Genomic DNA, 8,317 nt, shown 5'->3' on the forward strand with positions numbered 1-8,317 from the left:
AGCGGTGAGCGGTGGGCTCACAGACCTTGTACTGAGCCCCTCTTTAGTGTCGGTCAGCAGCTTGTGCCCCTTTGATCCATGAAAAGCTCAGAGAGCCGAGGGCCATGTCTGAGATTATCTCCAGGTCCATTCGGGTTCTGGGTGACTTGGTGGGTGCACATTTGGGGGCTTATATTGCTGTTCAGTCTGATAATAGAGGCAGTGATAACAGCTGAAGGAGGGGAGTAAGGGGCACATTTAGGTATGTGGGCTCCTGGGTCAGAAAGAGGGCCTGGGGTATGGAGAGTCAGACCCTGGTCCTCTCCCAAAGTGGTGGCCGTGAGTGGTGGCCATGGTCATCCCCCGGAGTGGTGGCCTGGTGGCCGTGGCCCCCTCGCAGAGTGGCGGCCGTGGTCCTTCCCCCTCGCACAGTGGCATCCGTGGTCCTTCCCCCCCGCAGAGTGGCGTCCGTGGTCCTTCCCCCCCGCAGAGTGGCGTCCGTGGTCCTTTCCCCCCCCGCAGAGTGGCGTCCGTGGTCCTTCCCCCCGCACAGTGGCGTCCGTGGTCCTTCCCCCCGCACAGTGGCATCCGTGGTCCTTCCCCCCCGCAGAGTGGCGTCCGTGGTCCTTTCCCCCCCGCAGAGTGGCGTCCGTGGTCCTTCCCCCCGCAGAGTGGCGTCCGTGGTCCTTCCCCCCGCAGAGTGGCGTCCGTGGTCCTTCCCCCCCGCAGAGTGGCGTCCGTGGTCCTTCCCCCCGCAGAGTGGCGTCCGTGGTCCTTCCCCCCCGCAGAGTGGCGTCCTTGGTCCTTCCCCCCCGCAGAGTGGCGTCCGTGGTCCTTCCCCCCGCAGAGTGGCGTCCGTGGTCCTTCCCCCCCGCAGAGTGGCGTCCGTGGTCCTTCCCCCCCGCAGAGTGGCGTCCGTGGTCCTTCCCCCCCGCAGAGTGGCGTCCGTGGTCCTTCCTCCCCGCAGAGTGGCGTCCGTGGTCCTTCCTCCCCCGCAGAGTGGCGTCCGTGGTCCTTCCTCCCCCGCAGAGTGGCGTCCGTGGTCCTTCCTCCCCCGCAGAGTGGCGTCCGTGGTCCTTCCTCCCCCGCAGAGTGGCGTCCGTGGTCCTTCCTCCCCCGCAGAGTGGCGTCCGTGGTCCTTCCTCCCCCGCAGAGTGGCGTCCGTGGTCCTTCCTCCCCCGCAGAGTGGCGTCCGTGGTCCTTCCTCCCCCGCAGAGTGGCGTCCGTGGTCCTTCCTCCCCCGCAGAGTGGCGTCCGTGGTCCTTCCTCCCCCGCAGAGTGGCGTCCGTGGTCCTTCCTCCCCCGCAGAGTGGCGTCCGTGGTCCTTCCTCCCCCGCAGAGTGGCGTCCGTGGTCCTTCCTCCCCCGCAGAGTGGCGTCCGTGGTCCTTCCTCCCCCGCAGAGTGGCGTCCGTGGTCCTTCCTCCCCCGCAGAGTGGCGTCCGTGGTCCTTCCTCCCCCGCAGAGTGGCGTCCGTGGTCCTTCCTCCCCCGCAGAGTGGCGTCCGTGGTCCTTCCTCCCCCGCAGAGTGGCGTCCGTGGTCCTTCCTCCCCCGCAGAGTGGCGGCCGTGGTCCTTCCTCCCCCGCAGAGTGGCGGCCGTGGTCCTTCCTCCCCCGCAGAGTGGCGGCCGTGGTCCTTCCTCCCCCGCAGAGTGGCGGCCGTGGTCCTTCCTCCCCCGCAGAGTGGCGGCCGTGGTCCTTCCTCCCCCGCAGAGTGGCGGCCGTGGTCCTTCCTCCCCCGCAGAGTGGCGGCCGTGGTCCTTCCTCCCCCGCAGAGTGGCGGCCGTGGTCCTTCCTCCCCCGCAGAGTGGCGGCCGTGGTCCTTCCTCCCCCGCAGAGTGGCGGCCGTGGTCCTTCCTCCCCCGCAGAGTGGCGGCCGTGGTCCTTCCTCCCCCGCAGAGTGGCGGCCGTGGTCCTTCCTCCCCCGCAGAGTGGCGTCCGTGGTCCTTCCTCCCCGCAGAGTGGCGTCCGTGGTCCTTCCCCCCCGCAGAGTGGCGTCCGTGGTCCTTCCCCCCGCAGAGTGGCGTCCGTGGTCCTTCCCCCCCGCAGAGTGGCGTCCGTGGTCCTTCCCCCCCGCAGAGTGGCGTCCTTGGTCCTTCCCCCCCGCAGAGTGGCGTCCGTGGTCCTTCCCCCCGCAGAGTGGCGTCCGTGGTCCTTCCCCCCGCAGAGTGGCGTCCGTGGTCCTTCCCCCCCGCAGAGTGGCGTCCGTGGTCCTTCCCCCCCGCAGAGTGGCGTCCGTGGTCCTTCCCCCCCGCAGAGTGGCGTCCGTGGTCCTTCCTCCCCGCAGAGTGGCGTCCGTGGTCCTTCCTCCCCCGCAGAGTGGCGTCCGTGGTCCTTCCTCCCCCGCAGAGTGGCGTCCGTGGTCCTTCCTCCCCCGCAGAGTGGCGTCCGTGGTCCTTCCTCCCCCGCAGAGTGGCGTCCGTGGTCCTTCCTCCCCCGCAGAGTGGCGTCCGTGGTCCTTCCTCCCCCGCAGAGTGGCGTCCGTGGTCCTTCCTCCCCCGCAGAGTGGCGTCCGTGGTCCTTCCTCCCCCGCAGAGTGGCGTCCGTGGTCCTTCCTCCCCCGCAGAGTGGCGTCCGTGGTCCTTCCTCCCCCGCAGAGTGGCGTCCGTGGTCCTTCCTCCCCCGCAGAGTGGCGTCCGTGGTCCTTCCTCCCCCGCAGAGTGGCGTCCGTGGTCCTTCCTCCCCCGCAGAGTGGCGTCCGTGGTCCTTCCTCCCCCGCAGAGTGGCGGCCGTGGTCCTTCCTCCCCCGCAGAGTGGCGGCCGTGGTCCTTCCTCCCCCGCAGAGTGGCGGCCGTGGTCCTTCCTCCCCCGCAGAGTGGCGGCCGTGGTCCTTCCTCCCCCGCAGAGTGGCGGCCGTGGTCCTTCCTCCCCCGCAGAGTGGCGGCCGTGGTCCTTCCTCCCCCGCAGAGTGGCGGCCGTGGTCCTTCCTCCCCCGCAGAGTGGCGGCCGTGGTCCTTCCTCCCCCGCAGAGTGGCGGCCGTGGTCCTTCCTCCCCCGCAGAGTGGCGGCCGTGGTCCTTCCTCCCCCGCAGAGTGGCGGCCGTGGTCCTTCCTCCCCCGCAGAGTGGCGGCCGTGGTCCTTCCTCCCCCGCAGAGTGGCGGCCGTGGTCCTTCCTCCCCCGCAGAGTGGCGTCCGTGGTCCTTCCTCCCCCGCAGAGTGGCGTCCGTGGTCCTTCCTCCCCGCAGAGTGGCGTCCGTGGTCCTCCCTCCCCCGCAGAGTGGCGTCCGTGGTCCTCCCTCCCCCGCAGAGTGGCGTCCGTGGTCCTCCCTCCCCCGCAGAGTGGCGGCCGTGGTCCTCCCTCCCCCGCAGAGTGGCGGCCGTGGTCCTTCCCCCCTCTGTTAAATAATTAATAGTGGATATTCATTTTATTCTCAAATTTTGAGTTTTATACACTGCACAAGGATTGCCTCAGCCATTGTGTCTAGTTGACATGCGCTATTTGTATGTGTATTTTTGGTTCACTACCATATGTAGAACAGGTGTCCATACGACTGGTTATAAAAGCCCATGGTACAGAAAGGGGGGGCTCTCTTGCTCTTCCCACCCCACAAGAAGAATCTTCATGCTGAGAAGCAGATGACATGTAGGCCTGGACACGTGCTGGACAAAGACATGATTTACCAGCCAGGATCCAAGGAAAGATGGGTGAATCTCAACAATTAAGCTAATTATGGACAAATGGACAATTACTTTATAACTAATTATTATATGTACCTGCTGCAATCTGATTCTATTTAATGGACAATCCAAGAATAAATAGATACATTTTTTTATAAGAATATCGTGATATTGATACTTTGAGAAGTCCTCAGTAGGAAAAAATAATAGAGAAGAGTATTATTTTACACCCTCCCCCGCAGAGTGGCGGCCGTGGTCCTTTCCCCCCCCCTCCCCCGCAGAGTGGCCGCAGTGGTCCTTCCTCCCCCACAAAGTGGCCGCCATGGTCCTTTTCCCCCCCTCCCCCGCAGAGTGGCCGCCGTGGTTCCTCCTCCCCGCAGAGTGGCCGCCGTGGTCCCTCCTCCCCGCAGAGTGGCCGCCATGGTCCCTCCTCCCCGCAGAGTAGCCGCCGTGGTCCCTCCTCCCCGCAGAGTGGCCGCCGTGGTCCCTCCTCCCCCGCAGAGTGGCCGCCGTGGTTCCTCCTCCCCCGCAGAGTGGCCGCCGTGGTCCCTCCTCCCCCGCAGAGTGGCCGCCGTGGTCCCTCCTCCCCCGCAGAGTGGCCGCCGTGGTCCCTCCTCCCCCGCAGAGTGGCCGCCGTGGTCCCTCCTGCCCCGCAGAGTGGCCGCCGTGGTCCCTCCTCCCCCGCAGAGTGGCCGCCGTGGTCCCTCCTCCCCCGCAGAGTGGCCGCCGTGGTCCCTCCTCCCCCGCAGAGTGGCCGCCGTGGTCCCTCCTGCCCCGCAGAGTGGCCGCCGTGGTCCCTCCTGCCCCGCAGAGTGGCCGCCGTGGTCCCTCCTGCCCCGCAGAGTGGCCGCCGTGGTCCCTCCTGCCCCGCAGAGTGGCCGCCGTGGTCCCTCCTGCCCCGCAGAGTGGCCGCCGTGGTCCCTCCTGCCCCGCAGAGTGGCCGCCGTGGTCCCTCCTGCCCCGCAGAGTGGCCGCCGTGGTCCCTCCTGCCCCGCAGAGTGGCCGCCGTGGTCCCTCCTGCCCCGCAGAGTGGCCGCCGTGGTCCCTCCTGCCCCGCAGAGTGGCCGCCGTGGTCCCTCCTGCCCCGCAGAGTGGCCGCCGTGGTCCCTCCTGCCCCGCAGAGTGGCCGCCGTGGTCCCTCCTCCCCCGCAGAGTGGCCGCCGTGGTCCTTTTCCCCCTCCCCACGCAGAGTGGCCGCCGTGGTCCTTTTCCCCCTCCCCACGCAGAGTGGCCGCCGTGGTCCTTTTCCCCCTCCCCCGCAGAGTGGCCGCCGTGGTCCTTTTCCCCCTCCCCCGCAGAGTGGCCGCCGTGGTCCTTTTCCCCCTCCCCCGCAGAGTGGCCGCCGTGGTCCTTTTCCCCCTCCCCCGCAGAGTGGCCGCCGTGGTCCTTTTCCCCCTCCCCCGCAGAGTGGCCGCCGTGGTCCTTTTCCCCCTCCCCCGCAGAGTGGCCGCCGTGGTCCTTTTCCCCCTCCCCCGCAGAGTGGCCGCCGTGGTCCTTTTCCCCCTCCCCCGCAGAGTGGCCGCCGTGGTCCTTTTCCCCCTCCCCCGCAGAGTGGCCGCCGTGGTCCTTTTCCCCCTCCCCCGCAGAGTGGCCGCCGTGGTCCTTTTCCCCCTCCCCCGCAGAGTGGCCGCCGTGGTCCTTTTCCCCCTCCCCCGCAGAGTGGCCGCCGTGGTCCTTTTCCCCCTCCCCCGCAGAGTGGCCGCCGTGGTCCTTTTCCCCCTCCCCCGCAGAGTGGCCGCCGTGGTCCTTTCCCCCCCCTCCCCCGCAGAGTGGCCGCCGTGGTCCTTTTCCCCCTCCCCCGCAGAGTGGCCGCCGTGGTCCTTTTCCCCCTCCCCCGCAGAGTGGCCGCCGTGGTCCTTTTCCCCCTCCCCCGCAGAGTGGCCGCCGTGGTCCTTTTCCTCCCTCCCCCGCAGAGTGGCGGCCGTGGTCCTTTTCCTCCCTCCCCCGCAGAGTGGCGGCCGTGGTCCTTTTCCTCCCTCCCCCGCAGAGTGGCGGCCGTGGTCCTTTTCCTCCCTCCCCCGCAGAGTGGCGGCCGTGGTCCTTTTCCTCCCTCCCCCGCAGAGTGGCGGCCGTGGTCCTTTTCCTCCCTCCCCCGCAGAGTGGCGGCCGTGGTCCTTTTCCTCCCTCCCCCGCAGAGTGGCGGCCGTGGTCCTTTTCCTCCCTCCCCCGCAGAGTGGCGGCCGTGGTCCTTTTCCTCCCTCCCCCGCAGAGTGGCGGCCGTGGTCCTTTTCCTCCCTCCCCCGCAGAGTGGCGGCCGTGGTCCTTTTCCTCCCTCCCCCGCAGAGTGGCGGCCGTGGTCCTTTTCCTCCCTCCCCCGCAGAGTGGCGGCCGTGGTCCTTTTCCTCCCTCCCCCGCAGAGTGGCGGCCGTGGTCCTTTTCCTCCCTCCCCCGCAGAGTGGCGGCCGTGGTCCTTTTCCTCCCTCCCCCGCAGAGTGGCGGCCGTGGTCCTTTTCCTCCCTCCCCCGCAGAGTGGCGGCCGTGGTCCTTTTCCTCCCTCCCCCGCAGAGTGGCGGCCGTGGTCCTTTTCCTCCCTCCCCCGCAGAGTGGCGGCCGTGGTCCTTTTCCTCCCTCCCCCGCAGAGTGGCGGCCGTGGTCCTTTTCCTCCCTCCCCCGCAGAGTGGCGGCCGTGGTCCTTTTCCTCCCTCCCCCGCAGAGTGGCGGCCGTGGTCCTTTTCCTCCCTCCCCCGCAGAGTGGCGGCCGTGGTCCTTTTCCTCCCTCCCCCGCAGAGTGGCGGCCGTGGTCCTTTTCCTCCCTCCCCCGCAGAGTGGCGGCCGTGGTCCTTTTCCTCCCTCCCCCGCAGAGTGGCGGCCGTGGTCCTTTTCCTCCCTCCCCCGCAGAGTGGCGGCCGTGGTCCTTTTCCTCCCTCCCCCGCAGAGTGGCGGCCGTGGTCCTTTTCCTCCCTCCCCCGCAGAGTGGCGGCCGTGGTCCTTTTCCTCCCTCCCCCGCAGAGTGGCGGCCGTGGTCCTTTTCCTCCCTCCCCCGCAGAGTGGCGGCCGTGGTCCTTTTCCTCCCTCCCCCGCAGAGTGGCGGCCGTGGTCCTTTTCCTCCCTCCCCCGCAGAGTGGCGGCCGTGGTCCTTTTCCTCCCTCCCCCGCAGAGTGGCGGCCGTGGTCCTTTTCCTCCCTCCCCCGCAGAGTGGCGGCCGTGGTCCTTCCCCCCCCTCCCCCGCAGAGTGGCGGCCTTGGTCCTTCCCCCCCCTCCCCCGCAGAGTGGCGGCCGTGGTCCCTCCCCCCTCCGCTGCAGAGGGGCGGCCTTGGCCCCCCCTCCCCCGCAGAGTGGCCGCCGTGGTCCTTTTCCCCCTCCCCCGCAGAGTGGCCGCCGTGGTCCCTCCTCCCCCGCAGAGTGGCGGCCGTGGTCCTTTCCCCCCTCCCCCGCAGAGTGGCGGCCGTGGTCCTTTCCCCCCCTCCCCCGCAGAGTGGCGGCCGTGGTCCTTTCCCCCCCTCCCCCGCAGAGTGGCGGCCATGGTCCTCCCGGAGTGGCCACCTTGTCGGAGGGGCTGATGCTCTCGCCTTCCGGTGATCTGCTCCTCCATTGGGGCGTGCCGTGAACAGTTGTAGGAGAAAGGTAACGATGCAATGGAAACATTTGCTTTGTCACTGGCTTTATAACCTGGCTTGGCACAGACCGATGTGGGGGGAGGCCGCCATTACTTATGTCGGGGCCAACACCCTGAGACGTGGAGATTACTGTCCCGGACGTTTGGTGTAAAATATAAAATCAGCGGACCATAACCCCCATCTGTGTGACTGGGAGCTACACTCCTCTCCTGAAACACTCTGTGCTGCAAGAGAGCATTCTCCTTCAGGACAATATGTGGACCTGGCAAGGGCATTATGGATGAGACCCCCATCATCAGCCCATATCCCCCACCCCATTCTGGATAAAATATCCACCCAGACATTGAGTACTCTGTATACATGGCACCCTGTATGGTCCCCACCCCCGAGCCACACGCTGCCCCACATTGTTCAGAGCTGCAGGGAGCAGAGGAGACAATGGCCGCTATTTACAGACCATTGTCCTTCTGGAAAACCTCCATCACCTCCTCGGCCGTCCCCAGGACAAGGGTGTGATACGCTGAGCTGTGCATCTAATCCTGTCGTGTGTGATACTCCCTGTGTATCTGATCATATGCGACTCGGGCTCTTGTCGCCGGTGGGCGCACGACTTGGGCTCCTGTCGCCGGTGGGCGCGCGACTCAGTCTCTTGTCCCCGCTGGGCGCGCGACACGGGCTCTTGACCCCGCTGGGCGCGCGACTCGGGCTCCTGTCGCCGCTGGGCGCGCGACTCGGGCTCCTGTCGCCGCTGGGCGCGCGACTCGGGCTCTTGTCCCCGCTGGGCGCGCGACTCGGGCTCCTGTCGCCGCTGGGCGCGCGACTCGGGCTCCTGTCGCCGCTGGGCGCGCGACTCGGGCTCCTGTCGCCGCTGGGCGCGCGACTCGGGCTCCTGTTGCCGCTGGGCGCGCGACTCGGGCTCCTGTCGCCGCTGGGCGCGCGACACGGGCTCCTGTCGCAGGTGGGCGCGCGACTCGGGCTCTTGGGTGGGCGCGCAACACGGGGTAAAGATTTGGCCAGTTTCTGGATGTGCCGGGTTCAGGAGTGCTTTCCTGCAGGGTTGGGCCCCGGGCGCTCATTCTGGGGCCCTGCTCCTGGCTCTTCAGCAGGTGTGGTGGCCGCATGGTTTGGAAGGGGTGAATTGGTGACAGGTATGGAGCTAAGAATA

Source organism: Phyllobates terribilis, unplaced genomic scaffold (assembly GCF_046119375.1).
Source record: "Phyllobates terribilis strain yellow unplaced genomic scaffold, ASM4611937v1 Scaffold_6__1_contigs__length_29720123, whole genome shotgun sequence".
Lineage (NCBI taxonomy): Eukaryota > Metazoa > Chordata > Amphibia > Anura > Dendrobatidae > Phyllobates > Phyllobates terribilis.